The sequence below is a fragment of the Nuphar pumila genome, chromosome 7, assembly GCF_984573655.1.
Source record: "Nuphar pumila chromosome 7, dmNupPumi1.hap1.1, whole genome shotgun sequence".
NCBI classification, from domain to species: domain Eukaryota; kingdom Viridiplantae; phylum Streptophyta; class Magnoliopsida; order Nymphaeales; family Nymphaeaceae; genus Nuphar; species Nuphar pumila.
The window spans coordinates 5530429-5550280 of record NC_143255.1 but is presented as its reverse complement, the minus strand read 5'-3'; the positions used below and the strand labels follow the sequence as shown (position 1 = coordinate 5550280).

The window sequence follows — 19852 nt, the reverse complement described above, 5'->3', positions numbered from 1 at the left end:
CAATCCAAAAGTCTGAAACCGAAACGGTCTAGGATCCAGGATCCGTCTGCAATGGTGGAGAATTTTGAAAATCTGAACCACGCGTCTCTCTCTCTCTCTCTCTCTCTCTCTCTCTCTCTCTCTCTATATATATATATATATATATATATATATATATATATATATATATATATATATATATATATATATATATATATATATATATTACTGTTAAAAGAGCACCATGCGGTCTTCCAATGCAAAAACCGAATAACTCTATGGCAACAACTGACATATGCACGCTTTATACATTGCCTCTAATTCGGGTTCATGTCTTAGTCATGACCTACATCATGGTAGCTTTTCCCTGCTGTCCCCTTATGCAGGATGCTTTTCTGTTCTCTTAAAGGTTGTTCCTTTATCTTTGATTTTTGCCCACCTTCATTTAATAAGGATAAGCTATAAGGTCCTAGAAAGCTCGTTACTCTTACATCAAACTGTATGCCAAATAGCAAGTCAAGCATGGAAGTGAGGAGACTCAATTCTACTCTTGTAAAGCCATCTTCAACAAGGTACATACAAGAGTTGGGAGAGAGAATTCCATTGACCATCTTTGATCAAGCAGCCTCTTATCTCATGATAAATGTCTTTTTGGCCTTTTCCCCTCCCACACCTACCAACGATGCCATGAAACTAGCCCTAGCCCAGCTCTTGTCTAGCTTCCCCCTTCTCACAGGGAGATTGTTAATTGATGAGCACAGACACCCTTTTATCATTCTTGATTCAGATGCATGTGTGCTTGTTTCCGAGGCTAATGTCGTCGGCAACCTCACAGATCTTTTACCTATTGAGCCTACCCCTGAGGTCACTAAGCTGCAGCCACCAAATCCTGGCTTGGACCGGATCATGTCAATCCAACTTAATCGATTCGATTGCGGGGGACTTGTCATTGGGGTTGCTTCAAACCATAGAGTAGCTGATGGACAGTCTATGAGTAACTTCTTTGTTGCATGGGGCCAAGTCCTTAGAGGCTTGGCGATTGAGCCCATGCCGATCCACGACCGATCGCTTTTTGCACCTAGAGACCCTCCTGTTTGTGAATTCCCGCACCAATTTGTAGAATTTGCCATGGACCGGAATCAAGTAGTGCCTAAGGTTGTTGCTGAGGAGTCAATTGTGAACTTAGTTGTGAATTACACGGATGAGTTCTTGAGCCAGCTGAGAGACAGGGTGAACCAGGCTAGTCCAGCGTGCAGGCACAGCCTGTTCCAGTGCTTGACAGCACACGTGTGGAGGAAGGTGGCCCTTGCACGTGGGTTGGGAGAGATGGAGAGGATGAAAGTGAGGATAGCAGTGAATGGGAGGCCAAGGTTGATGCTTCCAAAAGAATTCTTTGGGAATCTAGTGCTGTGGTCATTTCCAACTGCTACTGTCAAGGACGTCCTGCAGGTAGGCATTCTAGTCATCACTCTTCCCTTATTCCTTTCTTTTTTTTTAATAAATAGAATAATTGATGAAAAACTACCTAATTTAGCTTCTGTCATTACATTCAACCGCATGCTTTATCCGAATGCAATTCAAAGACACCTCAGGTATAAGGTGATATATATATATATATATAGTAATGGGTAGGTGTTAAATGATACTTGCACCTATGTACTTGATTTTATAGGGATCTTTGATTCGGACACGTGTGGGTTTTTATAAGGTTTGAAAAATCAATGATCCAAAATCTTTGTAAATTTTTTTAGGCTTCAAATGTCATTTTTTTCGTCCAAAACACATGATCTAGGTGTGGATTCCTCATAAATCGACAAGGTCCAACTCATTTATAGGGTCTGATCTGCAAACAAAATACCGAAACAATAAAAACCCATTTGGCACCTACCCATTTCTCTCTCTATAAATATATATAGAGAGAGAGAGAGTCTGAAAAGTTACGGAGCAGATTGGTCTAAGTTTTCTCACGACTCGCATCCCTTTCGATATTTAACAAGGGCAAACACCGGTTCACGTGTGAGGCCCCAGAGAATGATGCCCTGCCATATGGTTGGGCAAAAACGGGTGGGTCCGGATTCGGATCTATGTAAGAAGTGTTGGTACTGGTTCCAGACTGTCCGACCTGGCCAACCATTGTTAAAACCATGCCCAGGTTCAATCTAGTAATTTTTTCACACATATCTTATCGTTAACCTCAGTTACTCCGAGGTCTATATTTGACAGTTTCAGTGAAAAGTTAGGTCTTAAAAATATGTTTTAAAAAATATGGAATCCTTTTTGTAATATCTGGCAAAAGATGTGGCTCCGAATGGAATTTTTTGAAAAATAAAATTTCGATCGGCTGAAATCCACTACATTTGTCAGATTTGATCCGTTCAGAGTCGAAACCATATACATTTTGCCCATTGTTTTATTCAAAGTATTAGCATCCATTCCTAGAAGTCTCAATGTGGACTCCTTGCAATTAAATCACAGAGTATTGGATTGGGAATGGAAAGGTATGAGCAACCCTTTTCCCTGCCCATAATTTCTTTTTACTTGAATGAGAATACATTCAAGGTCGCCTTATGCTTAATCTTGGGGAAAATAGACTATTTCTTGGAAATATGAGAACTATAACTCCCAAACACTGATTTTCACTCTTTTTATGATATGTGGAATTCTAGAAGTGAATTACTTTGCCCCTAAGGCTCTCTTTGGGAGCCATTGTTGGGTTGGGAGCAGTGATGAAAGCCGTGGATTTGGCAACAACATTCTTGTGAGGACATTGCTGAAATCCTCCCAATGCTACTCCGATATCCATCTTCTTTCTTGAAAACACAGAAATGCTGCCATCGACTGGGATCCACTCATCTCCTATGTGTGCACAGCCAATCACATGACATTGTTCCACGGGCCCACTGAATGTGCATCCCATTTGAAATGCTGTCATATGATTGGTTGTGAATAAGGGTGGCAAAACCTGACACGACCCGCCAACCCGCCTCTTAGGCGGGTTCGGGTTGGGCTTAAGCCAACCCGTTTAATAAACGGGTCGACCCGCGTAACCCATTTATTAAACAGGTCGGGTTCGGGTTGGGGGTATGCCAACCCGGCTGACCCGTTTAATAAATGGGTTAGGCAGGTGGGTCAACCCGCCAACCCGACCCGCCAACCTGAGAACCCGTTTACCCGACCCAACCCATTTATTAAATGGGTTGGCGGGTCGATCGTGTCGGGTTACCCGTTTATTAAACGGGTCGGGTTCATGTTTGCCACAGCCGACCCGTTTAATAAACGGGTCGGGTTCGGGTTGAGGTATGCTGACCCGTCAACCCATCGGGTCGACCCCCCACCCGACACGATTGCCACCCCTAGTTGTGAACACATAGGAGATGAAGTAAGAGATCATCGACCCCGTTGGTGGGCGCATCACGTGCAATCACATTGCGGAGTGTGTCACTGCATCTATCTCAAAGATGAAGAGTGGACAGCTGCAGCAGCACACTCAAAGTGTGCAATGTGATTGCACTTGATCAAACCTCACCTGGTTGGAGCCTAAACTGGCTACCAACAATGTCATAGATTAAATTGATCATCGTTGTGGTGGTGTTATGCAGCAAGACGGCCTAACACATGCAGCAAGAGTTATCAAAGAAGCTGTGGGGCAGCTTGATCACAAGTACTTCCAGTCTTTCATTGACTTTGGTGTTTTGAGTGAAGGAGAAGAGTTATTCCCTGCACAAGACATGGATGGCAACCTCATCTCTCCGAACCTAGAGGTTGATAGCTGGCTGAGCTTTGAGTTTCACAGAGTCGATATCGGTGGAGGTGGTGCCCTCTGTGCTTTCACTCCCTCTTGGATACCAGTGGAGGGGGTGGTGATATTCATTCCCTCCCCGTGCAAGGACAAGGGTGGTATCGATGTACATGCTACTTTACTTGCTAACCATGCAGAGAACTTCAGAAGGATAGCTCATTCCCTTGATTGATCATCATCATACTTATCATCAATATTATCATCAAGTTGCATTGAGAAGATTGCTGATGAATGACAGCTTTCCTAGCAGTTCAATTGTCTTGTTTCAAATGGGTGAAGGCAATGAAGAACAAACATTAGGTTGGAAAAAGATATCCCAGTACAGTGTTTTTTGAAAACAAACCCCGCTATGGATTGATACCATGTGAACAAGTATGCAAAAGTAGTCTATCAATACATCATTATTCCAACCTATAACTAAAGCTAATAATATGTATATACCCCAATTGATACGTCGTGGAGTAGGCTAAACTTCTTTAATATCTCTTTGAGCAAAAGGCAAAATAGCTCTTAATAGTACCCTATTAAGCGTTCGAAGAAATAGTATTTATTATAGAGAAATGCTACGATGAGAGGTCGAATAGAGACGTGATTAGGTGATCGAGCTGAGGGCCGAGTACTTTACAAAGTACTTAGGCCACACAAAACACAGAAATTCGCCAATGCACGTAGTAATTTTCTATGTAAAATACAAACATAGGAAATTGCTATGCAAGCAACCATTTTCTGGCCACAAAGAGGTTTGGTGTAGTGGGATGGGGCCTAGGTCAATAGTCAGGCGGTCTAGGTTCAAATCTTATGGGATTCATCCCTTGCGCAAGCTGAAGCGTGGCCAGTCCTTGGCAGCAAGACAGAGAATTTTACGCTGCCAGGATAGTGATCATAAGTATGGCAAGCAGGGATGGCTCATGAGAAGTTGGGGCTCTAGGCAAACCCTCCAAATGATGCCCTAATTTTTTTTCCATTGTGCATAAAAATTCTATTATTTATTAAAGGGCTTCATCTTTTTTTTATTAAATCCAAATGAGGCCCCTCCAAAATAAGAGGCCCTAGGTGGTGGCCTCAAATCTCAAAGAGGCCAGCCGACCCTGATCACAGGCAGAGCCAGTGCAGCTAGGTCTATGATCCTGAGGGCAATTTCTCCATGTAAATATAAAAAAAAAATGAATTGCGACTTTCTATGTTTTGTGTGGCCCAAGTACTTTGGAAAGTATTTGAGGCTCGTCACTAGATCTGGTCTGGGTCGAATAAGGTTTGTTCTGTGTTTTGACATCTTATCTTGAATGGATAGCATGTTTGACCACATATTCGAATGACATGAACTCTCACCTCATCTACTGCTCTAACAACCATGCGGCTCTTAGCAACACGCCAATTATAAAAAATAATACTATTACGAGCCTCCCACAATGATCAAACAACCATTTGAAAAGCCACAACCCAAGCCTTGAATATGGATCTATCATTAAAGGAATGCTTACCCTAGTGCCTTAGAGCCTCTACAATAGAATTACTTTGTGTGTTCCACTGCCCAAAACAATTGACAACTCTTCTCCAAATTTTCGGCACCACTTGGCATTCAATGACCATGTGGTGGATGGTCTCCTCCTTTGTTTTACAATGACAACATCTGTTTGCCATTGCAACCCCTATTTTTTCATTCCTCTATAAGATCTGGACGAGGTTTGCAATAGCAAACCGAAGAGTAAGAGCTGCTCTAGGATAGTTCTACTTGATGTTATGCAAAACTACAATGAAAATAAAGCAAACTACCTGACAAAGAGAAGAAAAGAACAAGAGAAGACACAAGATTTACGTAGTTCGACACTCAAATGGTGTTTGCTTGTCACAGAACAGAGTGTCGTGGCACCCTTTTGGTGGATTTCTTTGTCGTGAAAATTGAATCAGACCCTCCCCCCCCTACGGGAACCGTTTTAGCGAAAAGCAGGGAAGAGGGGTCCAATATGCAAAATGGCACACCTGTCGAGGCATTTCCACGATGCCATGTTTGTTTTGGCATTGTGGGCTTTGCAGAAATAAACGCCCATCGATGTGTTTTCACGAAAATCCCAAATTTTTCATGACACAAAAACGCCCCCTCAGGTCTACGTCCATAGGTAAAAGAGGAGCAAAAATTTTATTAGTAAATGCAAGGAAATACAGAGGAAAGCTACAAAACTCTCAAAACCCTAATCCCAAATACACTCGAAACTCTCATGCACCAAATCTCAAAAGGAAGCGGCTATAAAAATGACGAAGAGCATAAAACTTGAATCGTTATAAAAGAAAAGATTACCAAACTAAACAAGTCTATACCATACCACAGGAGCAAAGCCAAAAATATTTTTGGACCTAGTCCAGTCTCAAGCCTAACGGCCCAATCCCCCTGCTACCACCACAAACCCCATTGAAAATCACTACAAGAAAAATGTGTATTAGCGATGGACGCTATCCGTCACTAATTCATCACAAAATCCATCGCTAATGTGTTTAGCGACGGATAGCGTCCATTGCATAATCCTAGTCGCTAAACTATGACAGAATTTATCCATCACCAATCTATCGCTAATTAGTGACAGATTAGCGGTGGATCATGTTCGTCGCTAATCTATCGCTAAATAGAGATTGATTTGGTTATGCGATGAAATTTAATTCATCGTTAATCCATTGTTAAACTGTAATGAGGGATATGTATCCATCGCTAATGTCTGTCGCCAATTTGGCGACAGACATTAGCGACGGCTTAAATTATGTCCCAAACCAATGACTGATTTAAATTGGTGACAGAGTAGCGACGAATAATATTTGTCGCTAATCCATCGTTAATTTTAAAAAAAATAAAAAAAAAATTGAAATATGAAACTCGAGAAAAAATTCTCGTTATACAATTCATATAACATGCTTATAAAAAACAAAGTACACATAAAAAATACATATACAGGTGAAACAAATTTAACACAAGTTCTAAGTTAAACAATTTTAACAACCAAATACAGTCTTTGCCAAATTATAATTAGTTACAAGTACGTCAAACAAATTAAACACATGAATCTAATCCTCGCCAAGATTCGAGGCATCATCCTCTTCATTTTCTTGATCTGCCCCTCCCTCCATGCCCCCATCAGCTCCTCTACGCTAATCATCTCCAGCATCCTACAAGAGAACCAAAATGTTAGTATTTATAAACAAAATATAATGAAATAAATTATATGCAATGCACTTAATATAATACAACAAAGTAAATGGCTGAATGACACAGACTAGCAATAAACTAAAGGACATTAACAGAATTCAGATATGTGTTCTAAGACTGGAAAAAAATTTATAGTGATTCAATCATGCAAATATATGTTCTAAGGTTGTCAAAGAATGTCACAGTGATTCACTCATGCATATATGGTTTATAAGGTTGTCAAATAAATGTGTTATGTATCACAATCATGCATATATATGTTACAAGGCAGTCAAAAAACTTTCATAGTGATGAAATCATGCATATATGTGTTCTAAAGTTGTCAAAAAACTTCCATAGTGATTCAATCGTGCTCATATGTGCTCTAAGGCAGTCAAAAAACTTTTATATCGATTCAATCATGCATATATGTGTTCTAAGAAAAATTTTATAGTAATTCAATCATTCATATGTGTGTTCTAAGGCAGTAAAACAATTTCATAGTGATAAAAGCATGCTTGTATGTATTCTAAGGTTGTTAAAAAACTTTCATAGTGATTCAATCATGCATATATGTGTTCTAAGGTTGTCAAAAAACTTTCATATTGATTAAATCATGCATATATGTGTTCTAAGGTTGTCAAAAAACTTTCATATTGATTCAATCATGCATATATGTGTTATAAGGCAGTAAAAAAACTTTCATATAATGCCCAGATATCATGCTCATATGTGTTACAAGGCAGTCAAAAAACTTTTATAGTGATTCAATCGTGCTCATATGTGTTCTAAGGTAGTCAAAAAACTTTATATGTGATTCAATCATGCATATCATATTCTAAGGTAGTCAAAAAAAATTATAGTGATTCAATTATGCATATATGTGTTATAAGGCACTAAAAAACTTTCATATATGCTAATATCAGGCTCATATGTGTTCTAAGGTTGTCATAGTGATGAAAGCATGCTTGTATGTGTTCTAAGGTTGTCAAAAAACTTTCATAGTGATTCAATCATGCATATATGTGTTCTAAAGCACTAAAAAAAATTTATAGTGATGAAATCTTGCGTATATGTGTTGTAAGGTTGTAAAAAAACTTTCATAGTGATTCAATCATGCGTATATGTGATATAAGGGTGTCATATAAATTGTATAGTGAATCAATCAAGCATATATGTGTTCTAAAGGTGTCAAAAAAATTCATAGTGAGGCAATCATGCATATATGTATTCAATCATGCATATACTAGCTTGAAATCTAACAACATGAAATAAATGACATGAATCTTGATACCTGATGGGCATCAAAGCTCATGTTGAATGCAGATGAAGTTCTTCGGTCCCAAAAAAAGTTGCATAACTCATTATGGACAATGTTGAGAATGACTTCATTTAAAAAGTACTGCATTTTGTCTTTAAGACGCTGACAGACACCATCCCAAGACATAGCTGGGTGAATCGGACGTTGAAAGGTTATACTGGCGGGAGAACTCTGAGAGCTATAGTTGTAGGAAGCAACGACTGTTGTAGTGTTAATGTTACTCCCAAAGTTGAACACACGACCCTTTTTAGATTCACCGGTTGTAGTCACCCATGCTGCAGGATCAAAAGGCAGATGCTGAGTGGAGTCATCGCTATATTGCTCTACCATTTGATGCTCGTATGACTCCTACAAAGTAACAATTATAATATGAATTAAGAATTACAATATTTATGATAACGTAATTCATAGTAACTTGTACATTATAATGTTTATTAATACAATAAATATATACCAATGTCACTCTCACCTTCTCTGATACAAAATCTCTTATGTTCTTACGTTTATGTATTTCAACAAACACATCCTTGTAAGGCACAATGTCTCTTTTTTCAACTTCTTGCAATGTTAAATGATAAAAAAATCAATTAATAAGTATGCAGAAATACTTAAAATTTTGATTATATATATATATATATATATATATATTGATGAGTTACTGTTTTCTTCTAGTGGCTCCCAAAAGTCCTAGATCCACCTATGTGTAGATGGGCATCGGGCATCTTTGCTTGATTTTGTGCAGCCTTTACTGAGCGGTTTCAAAATTCATTGTTTGCTCACTTGTCGCACATGCCCTCCCAATAATCTCTCCTGATAGTAGAAGGCTCATGACTCTTTCACTGCAGTGGATCATCTATCCCACCAGCTTTTTTTTTTTGTTGCAGTCTTCATATTGTGCAGCATGTTGGCAAATCGATTGGCAGTCACCTTCTGTCACACTACTCTTGCATCATTTTTCTCGTTCGCAGTGTTGAAGCGATGGGAAGCCTACAAATACTTTCAGAAAGTTAACACACATGAGTATAACAAAAAATTAAATATGAAATACATTAGTTATGATAAATGATTGCATACCATGAATGAGGACATTAATCTGTCCAACACCTCCATTGGGTACTCTTTTCATTGCGTAACCGGTCTTGGAAGATGATGCAATAGTGACTTCCTAATTTCTCATATTACTTATTGCTGCTTGAACCTCGCACTACACATGAATTGATATACATTAACAATTGATTGTCGATATACACTATTTATAAGATAAGTATTGAACAAGTGATAATGAAATACTTACGATCGACTATCGATCTACACTATTTGAATGAGTCATCGTGTGTAACACTGAGAAAACCCTGCATTCGGCGTTGTCTCGTGATGTGTATGAGTAGCTGGTGTAGGTGGGTCATGTGTAGGTGAAACATAATCTACAGAACAATGAGTTAGAAATTCACACAATGCACATTTAAACTAATCAAATATATAATTATTTAAATGATATACCTATCAAAGCATTGCGTGAAGACGAAGGCTGAGACTGCCTATTACTGAGCTAGGATCCTATAAAGACGATTAACAAGTAATAATGTTTATATCAACATATAAGCAAAAACATAATGAATACCTAAAAATAAATATAACATAAAGACATTTACCTAATGATGTCCCAATGTTTCACTTTCATATTTTTCTTCTTCATCCTCCTCTTCATCTTCTTCTACATTGGGCGCTCATCCACTTGGTATATCATTTGGATCACATTCTTCTATACGTGTGCCATCGAATAATGGAGATGTGACATGCAGACCATGTGTGACATGGTGACCATAAGAGAAGTCATGCATATCATCTGATTGATAGTATTCAACTTCTTCAACAATCTTGTCTTCTTGTAACTGATCAATTCAATTTGATTTTCATTAGTAAGTTGACTAAGGACTTGAATTGTTCTATAACCTTTTTGCCAAATTCTTGTGTTATCCAGAACCTTGCTATGATGATGATGATTGGAATGGGTGAAAAACAAAATGACTTATACTATTTAAAAGTTCAGCATGACATTCCCACCAGCCTCGCCTCATCAATTTTAAGATCTTTGGCATTATCATTTTGGTCATCTTTCTACTGAACGAATGAGACTCTTATGTGATTATGATTCAAGCATTTTTATGAACAATAATAAATTATGTGAAATTTGTCCTCGTGCTAAAAAAACATGAGTTCCCTTTGCCTTGAGTGAAAAATATAGCAAAACTCTTTTTGAAGTTGTTCATAGTGATATATGGGGACTCTGCTCTCAGGCTTCTTTAACAGGAGCACATTACTTTCTTACTATTGTTGATGATTTCTCCCAATATACATGGGTCTTTCTCATGCGACATAAGTTTGAAACTCAATCTCTATTGATTTTTTTTTCTTTTATGAATACTCAATATAGATCCAAAATTATAAATATTAGGATAGACAATGGATTTGAGTATTTTTTTATTAATATGCAAAAGTTTTTGACTAATCATGGTGTAGTTCATCAACATAGTTGTGGTGGTACTCCACAACAAAATGGAGTTATGGAGCGAAAACACTGGCATCTTCTTGAAGTCGCCTGAGCTCTTCGTTTTCAAGCTAATTTACCTTTAAAGTTTTGGGGTGAGTGCATGTTAACTGCAACCTACTTGATAAACCTCACTCCAACACCCAAATTAAAAGGAAAAAGTCCTTTTCAATGTCTTAACAAAATTCAACCTTCATATAAACATTTTGAGTCTTTGGTTGCCTTTGTTTTGCTACCAATTATAGCTGCTATAAGACCAAATTTGATTCTCGGGCAAGAAAGTGTGGTTTTCTTGGGTATGCATATGGTCAAAAAGCATATAAAGTTTATGATTTGGAAAACAAGAACTTTTTACGAGTCAAGATGTCATATTTCATGAAAATGCCTTTCTGTTTCATAATATACATGAGTCTCATTTGGATCTAGTTCTATCTATCATATCAAATGAAATTGATGAGTTATTTAACTCACCAGAATCTTGTGATACTCACCTCCATCAAGAATCACAAGACTTAGAGCCACAACCTCAAGAACAAATTGTTGATACATCATTAAATACCATTGAAAATCCCCCACGTCGATCTTAAAGGATCAAAAAGCTATCAATACTATTGAAGGACTTTTATTGTGAAGCTGTGAGTTCTTCATCCAAACCAATGTCCTCATCAACGCCACGCACAAGGTATCCTTTGTCAAACTTTGTTTCATTTGAAAAATTCTCTCCATCTCATAAAGCCTTCCTTGTGTCAATTTCAAATGAGTCTAAGCCTTCTTCATATAATCAAGCCATTTTAAGTCATCACTGACGAGAAGCTATGAAATCTGAACTTAAAGCTCTTGAAGAAAACAACACAAGGACCATAACTCAAATACCTAAAGATGCTAAAGCTATCGGTCATAAGTGGGTGTTTAGAATTAAATACAGGTCAGATGGATCTATTGAAAGATATAAAGCCCAGTTAGTTGCAAAAGGCTATACTCAAGAAGAAGAAATAGACTATCGTGAAACTTTTGCTCTAGTGGCAAAGTTAACCACAGTTCATTGTCTTCTATCCGTTGCTGCAACAAAAAAATGGTTTCTTGAACAAATGGATGTTCATAATGCCTTTTTACATAGAGATCTACATGAAGACGTCTACATGACTTTACCACAAGGATATCACAAACAGGGGGGAGAATTTGGTATGTAAATTACAAAAATCACTTTATGGTCTCAAACAGGCCCCTAGAAATTGGTTTAAGAAATTTTCCAAGGCTCTTCTTAAGTTTGGCTTCAATCAGTCTAAAGCATACTATTCCTTGTTTACCTATCAAAAGAGAGGTCACTTCATAGCTCTCTTGGTATATGTTGATGATTTAATCTTAACAAGGGACAGTGAAGTTGAAATAAATCATGTCAAAAATTAATTACATCAGCAATTTCATATGAAGGACTTGGGAAATTTGAAATTTTTCTTGGGTATTGAAGTTGATAGATCAAAGAATGGGATATGCTTGTCTCAAAGAAAATATGCTTTGAAAATTCTTGATGAAACAGGGAAGATAGCTGCAAAACTGGCTCATACTCATATGGAGCAACACACTCATCTTCAAATCAATGAAGAAAATCTTCTTGAAGATCCCTCAAAATATCGATGTCTCATTGGCAGGTTGATTTATCTAACCATAACACGTCCTGACATCACATTTGCTATCAACGTGTTGAGCAGATTTATGCATGCTCCTCGTGAACCCCATATGAAGGTTGCACTCAAAGTGGTTCGATACATAAAAGATAAACCTGGTCAAGGAATTTTTTTATCAAGACTAACTCCGATCAAACTAAGGGCGTTTTGTGATGCTGACTGGGGTGCATGCCCAGATACAAGGAGGTCTGTGACAGGATATTATATTTTTCTAGGATCTAATTTAATTTCCTGGAAAACCAAAAAGCAAAATAATGTCTCACGTTCATTGGCGGAAGAAGAATATCGATCCATGGCAAATACAGTGTGCGAACTTGCTTGGCTTCTATATCTTTTGAGAGACTTACTGGTTCATCATTTACTCCCTGCAGAATTGGACTCTGACAATCAAGCAGCATTGCATATTGCTGCAAATCCTGTATTCTATGAGTGAACTAAACACAGTCATATAGTTCGCAATGAAATTACTCAAGAAAGGGTCAAAACTGCATATGTTCACACAGACAGCCAAATAGCTTACATTTTCACTAAGCCGCATGGGAAAGAAAATTTTACATAGTTAATTGACAACCTACCCATTTGATTCCTCTCTTTGCTCGTAGTGCTGCTGTTGAGATCATGGACTGTTGCCGATATTGTGGAATTTATAAATTAGCTGAAACCGTATCTGCTACTGTAATTTTTTTTATTCTTTCATTGCTGTTGTAATTAAGAATACTAAGAAATATATCAAAAACTGAGATTCGGCTAAGTGGTCTATGAAGACTTTGCAAACTTTACACCTGCTTTGGGCATACATTGACTTGACAAGTAGCAGGGTGGGTAGGAAATGGCCCATTGCCACCTACCCATTTGATTCCTCTCTTTGCTCGTAGTTATGTCACAAAGACACGTGAACACTGGGATGTGGTCCACATGCCATTACGTACAAATGGAGTTTTTTTTTTTTTTTACTTTTTTCGCTTTTGTTGCTGAAACAACTTTACAGATGTGGTCACATGGCTTGATTAACCGCCGGATTCTGGTGGATGAGCAAGGTCGGAGATGGCGGTGGTGGTGGGCCACGGGAATCTCTCGACGAGGAAGCACGGGCACCACCGATCGCTCCTAGACCTCGTGTAGGCGGGCCATCTTCGTGGCAGTGGTTGTGTTCTTCCTCTTGGTGTTCACACTGCTTAGCGACTCGCTCACGGCGTCCGGTCGGCGGGAGCTCGTGCTCAGCCTTGACCGCCACTGCCCACCACCAGAGGAGTTGCCGCTTTGCCTCGTCCCCTTGACCCGCGGCTACCGGATTCCGATCCCCTAGCCGGACAGCTTGTCCAAGATGATGCCTCCTCTTGTTTTGTTTCTCCTACTTGATCGATCGTTGCTAGTTTTGCTTCCTCTTCTACGGTGGATGACAGATTCTATTAGAGAGGGAGGTTGGAATTAGAGAGATTCAAGGGCTTTTCATTGGAATTTCCCAACCTCTTTCTTTTTTTAGTCGCCGTATTTTGGATTAGATCACACTGAAAGTGATCGAATTAGTGGAATTTAGTGTATCTTTTGTTTAGTTGAAGTAGGAATTAGACTAACAAAGACTTGTTTGTATTAGATCTTGTTGTTTTTTCTCCTTTTCTTTTGTTTGAGCTTGTTTTTGGACTTGAAGTTTGTGCTGGATTGTGTAGTGAGAAAGGTTTATTGTCTTATGCAGAAATTGGAGAAAGCAGAAATACGAGAGAGTTGACTCATGTAATGAGATTAAGAAGCACAAATTGGGAGTTGAAGATATCTATTTGTTATCTATGGAGATTTTTTTTATTTTTTATAAATTTGTTGGAAGGCGAATATAGTGTATAGAGATGAGGATTAGTTGATTTTCTCAATTTTTGCAGAAATATGGAATTTTTTTTATGAAAAAAAACTAAATGTTTATTAAATTCATGATTTACTGAGACAAGAGAATCATAATTTGGGCCAAAATTTGATTTTCTTCTTGATTGGGGTTTTTTTATTTTTTTAATTAAGTTTTTTCTATGATTTTCATTTATTAGGGTTTTTTCTTTGATTTTAAGCATTTTTTAAATCCAATCTGATCTGATATCTATATTTGAATTTAAAATTTATAATAAACATGTTAAAACACTAATATTGTAACTTCTCTCAAAAATCCAATCTTTTAAAACCTTTCTTAAAACCCAAAATATTAAAAAAATTGAAAATTTTAATTTTAGTAAATCTTATCATAAATTTTGAAGGATAATATGTCAACAAGCTCATCTAGAGCCACATTTTAACTATTCTAAATATTGAACGGCCTGCCTGAGCGCAAGCGCAAGCGTATATTAAGTTCCTAGTATCAGGTATATTACGAAACCATCCATGGACACAACTAGATTGGATTTATTATACCATCAGAATTCATATAATAAATGTGAAAGACAAAATCCATTTTAAAGTTAAGATATTTGAGGAGTTACGTAAAAGTTTAAAATTTGAAATGAAATTTTAATTTGCGTACGAGAAAGGAATCAACATCCATAGTATCATAGCAACAACAACAACTACTACCCCTTCATCCCAAAACAATTGGGGTCGGTGATATGAACCAACAAAGAAAATCATTATGGGTCTTCCACATGAATCCTTCTCCTCCATTCATTTCTATCCAATGCCATGTCCTCGGTGAGGTTCAAAGCTTTCATATCCTTTCTTATCACCTCCATCCATGTCTTCCTAGGCCTACTCCGACCTCTTTTAACTAATATATTTTCCCATTTCTCCATCCTTCTAACTGGAGCATCATTAGGCCTTCGTTGAATATGTCCAAACCACCGTAAATGATTCTCTCTCATCTTATTTTCAATGGGTGCAACGCCTACCTTCTTACGTATCTCCTCGTTCTGAATCTTATCTTTTATTGTATTTTCACACATCCATCTCAGCATACGCATCTCAGCTACACTTATTAGTATCATCTTATTCCAAAATATTTACAAGTCTTTGGTCATTAAAATTCAAGATAAGAGTCATGATCTCGAACAGTAAAGGTTTAACGTTTTATAAGTCTATACAAGAAACAAAGTATGGATCCTTCAAGTTGTGTAATAGGTAAGAGTGTCCCTCGAGAGCCTCACAACCCGTCATTCGCTTCAGTTCTCCAGGATGATATATTTAATGTTGTAGGGCATTAACATGTGCCTGTAGAAAACTCAAAACCAAACCTAAAAAACATAAATCAAGTTTGTATTGATACCATTATAGTGTAATTCTCATCATTTATAAAATGAGGGTTAAATGAATCCATATGTATAACATTCATTCATATTGCATTCATTTGTTTTCTTCTATGGCATTCATTTACATAAATGAATAAGAAATTAACACACATCACATATAACTGCATAAAGCAAATAGGTCAAATCTCATTGATCGTGTTCAGTGTGAAACACACGCACATGCTTTCCAAACAAGTTAGGACATATGAGTTCCTCATGCAGGCACAATTTTGCATATAACAAATAGGTCAAATTTGATTTGACCATTCCCGCATATATCATATGTGCATGCTTTATAGGCAAACAAGACATAGAAGTCTATAATCATTTATGATATTAACATTCATTATTTCATAAAAGAATAAACAAATCAATCACATGACTATGATATGAATTTATGCATTTATGTAGCCCATAGGTCAATTATCATAACCCTACTACGCATTCTTATATTTTCATAAAGAGGAACAAGTCAATTCTCATGACCTTTTCAGGTAGTATCACACACACATATGCATCTCACATGTATTTCAAACAACTCATTGACTTACTTCATTCGGTCAATCAGATGACCTTTTACATGTCTTTTTTATTCACATATATGTTCATACTCAATGACATTCATAAATATTAGTAATCTACATGTCTACTATACGAAGTTCACATATATGATAGAAGTGATTCTAAAAATCTAATGCATTGTTTCTCTTGATTTACTTAAACTCATCTGATGTAAAAGAGAGTATAGCTGCCAAGAAACAACCATAGAAGTATTTATTATGTTATGTATTTTTAATTTCCGCCCTATGACTTAACTGGGTCTATCTCAGATGATTCATACTACAGTATAGCGATTGAGATATGGGCATAGAGTTCTTTTACTAATCTATCCCTTGAACGCCACCTGAGCTAAAAACAAAATGAACATATTTCCTTACTTTACAAAGTTTTTGGTCCTATCATCTGAATCGTTGGGTAGGTTTGTCTCCATAACCTATATGGTGCAGGGATGAGGCACACATAGTCGCCCAACATTTTTTTACCCTTTGAGGTTTGTACTGCCTTTCCCTCTTCAAGAAAGACATGAGATCAAGACGAACTCAGCTATCTCATTGAGATTGAGATGAACTCAGCCATCTCTGAGAGCCCAATTTCACCGACGTCTCATTTGGACTCGTGGTCTCAAGGTTATCTTTTATTAAAGTCATAGGTCACACTCTCAGTGTCATTATCTTATATGATAACTCTCTCATACCCACATGCTTGATTCATTAATCCATGCTTTTAAGCATGACACATGTCATCATTATACCCATGCCCTCATGCATGATACATGATACAATTCATTTATGCTTCAATACATGATACATGTCATATTTAATTCATGCATCCATGCATGATTCATTCATACACACTTATATGCATGATACATTCATCACATATATGACATGATTCACATACATTCATTTTGCATGTGCATTCATTTAAATAATGCATTCATTTCACTATGCATTCATTTCAATCATGTATTCATGTCACATATATATTTATTTAGATCATATATTCACAACATATACGTACAAAAGCACTGCATATTATGTTATTCTAACATTATTTTAAGCATGATCTTCGTACCACAACAAAAAAAATACTTTAATTCTCATACATTCAAATCATGCTCTAAATGATCTCTGGCTTCTTTCAATATTTTCATGATGCATTGCATCGTACATACTTACTATGGGTAGTTTACCTGATTTCATAGTCGTTTGCATTTTTTTTAATGTGCTTGGCTTATAGCTTCTTTGTGATACTTAGCATTATTGTATCTTTATGGTACCTGCATGATAATTCATATATACGCATAGTACATGCATATAAGCATTTGATATAAATCAAAAATTGAATTAACATGGTCATCTATGCATATTCAAATGCTAACATTAACAATTCATGAACACTTATACAAAACTGAAAATATGATGTGCGTGTTAACTTAGTTAACTATGCACCTTCGCTCTTGCTCGTATGCATTTATGATGCACGTAAAGCATAATCAAAACCATGGCATAAATGTGTATAAAAACCACTTCAAAACTAAGTTTTAAATACACAGAATTAATATTTTAAAACTGATTTTGAAACATGTTTAAAATCACATCTAAATCTAAAAATTTTCCTCTCTTAGGCATTTTACTGAACACTTAGCGTGCAACATAATTCTCAAGGAAAAACTAAAATTTGAAAATTTATAGATGTAAAATAGAATTTAATACATTAATTAAACAATTCAAATTACATGATTCATTCACAAGTTAATCTAACATTAGCATAATATTTCTATTAAGCATATTCAAACATATTTATGCTAAAATTAGACTACGCTACATGCATAACTAATTTAGCGATAGATCATACACAATGACGGCAAAACAAGTTAGATGAGTTTTTCTAAAAATTTAGTTAAAGGTTCCTACCCTTGTAGATTCGGTAATTAACATTGTAAAACCCAAAAGACCAAGGGGTTTTGTGAAATTTGCAGTGCACTGCAATTAAGGCAAATAACCAAACACTTGCCATGCACATGCAACACCAAGAGAAACAACACAGTAGGGTTCAGTTGGAGTGCTCTCACACTAACGTAGATGCTACAGTGTTGCGCAAAATATGAGGTAGTGTCGAAAAGTATCTCCACACAAAAATTGACACCCAATTGAAAATTGGGTGGGGTGATTTCCTCAAAATTGACTTAAACAACTCCAAATTTGTAAGGCTAGGCTGGTTCTTCGAAGCTGGATATCCTCCAGAGTCTGCACAAACCCCCAATGCTGCAAAATAATCCTCATTGCATGTTTTTCAAGAAGAAGCATGATTCCCATGAAAAAACAATTTCCTTGGTGAAATCAGCTAAGTGAAAGGGAAATCAAAGGAAGAGGGGTGGGATGGTGTTGGCGCCTGTGGATGTGGTGAAAATAAGTTGGGCACGATTCACAATGCTGGGAATGATACATAAAATAGAAGAAATCCACAAAGAGGGGATCAACTATTAGGAATCCTTCATAAAAAAAAGATGAAGAAGATGAAGTGAGTGACAAACTTACCAAGGGAGGGCATGAATCCCAAGGAGATGGTTGTTGTGGGTGGCTCCAATCCCCCAAAAAATGGCATGAATCCCAATGCAAGGGTCAACTAGGGTAGAAAACGAAAAGAGATAAGGCTTTCTCTCAAAACTCAAAGAAGAAAAGAGTGAAAAGGGGTGTCGGCTTTTGGGATTGAGAAAGAAAAGAAAGAAGAGGGGGCCGGGTTCCCTAGTGGGCCTCATCCAGCCTCTCTGTCTGCCCCTTTGAAACCGGATCCAGTTCAGGTTTGGTTTGGGCTCGGTTCGGTCCCAAACCCCAAATCGGGTTTTGTATCAACTAACATCCAATAGAAAAAATCATACTACATATTTATCTATAGCATTTCAAATTCATATATAATAAAAATAAAAAGTTGAAATTTTTAACCCAAAAAATAATTTTCAAACAGATATTTGCTTTATTTATTCATAAACCTCAAAATTTATAGGTTTTACACATATGGTTGGGTAGATCGGGTCATAACGATGCAGAACAAAGTAATTTGACCCATTATCCATGATTATCCAAATTGTTTATACATCATCATCATCAAACAACAGACATTTGGAACACAACATCTAAATGTGATTCAAACAGACGTTGTAATTGGTATCGATGTTATGGAACCAATATAACCAGTATTATGTTTTGTTTTGTTTTTGTTCATTTCATTCAATCTTGTACAAACCATCAAACATGCCCTAAGTCTCAATTTCGACACAAGTATTATCTTATGGGCATTAGAAAATCAGTGGCTTATAATATGAGATATTTTCTCAACTCAAAAATTATATTCTTTTATTGAAAAAATACAATTCAAAGGCCAGTTCCAAACACTAAACCATACTGAATCCATCTGTGGGATCTGATTGGTTCAATGCTCTATGATTTGTAGCTCATATAGATGGTCTGCAAAACTAAATATTACTCCCTTTATTGATTTCTAGAAATTTTGTTGCCACCGACAAGGGC

At 36.9% G+C, this 19852-nt stretch overlaps 1 pseudogene; it reads left to right on the top strand.

Annotated features, from left to right (window-relative positions):
- The first annotated feature begins 501 nt into the window (after positions 1 to 501).
- LOC149830969 (tryptamine hydroxycinnamoyltransferase 1 pseudogene) lies at positions 502 to 3950 on the top strand (annotated as a pseudogene).
- Positions 3951 to 19852: the final 15902 nt, after the last annotated feature.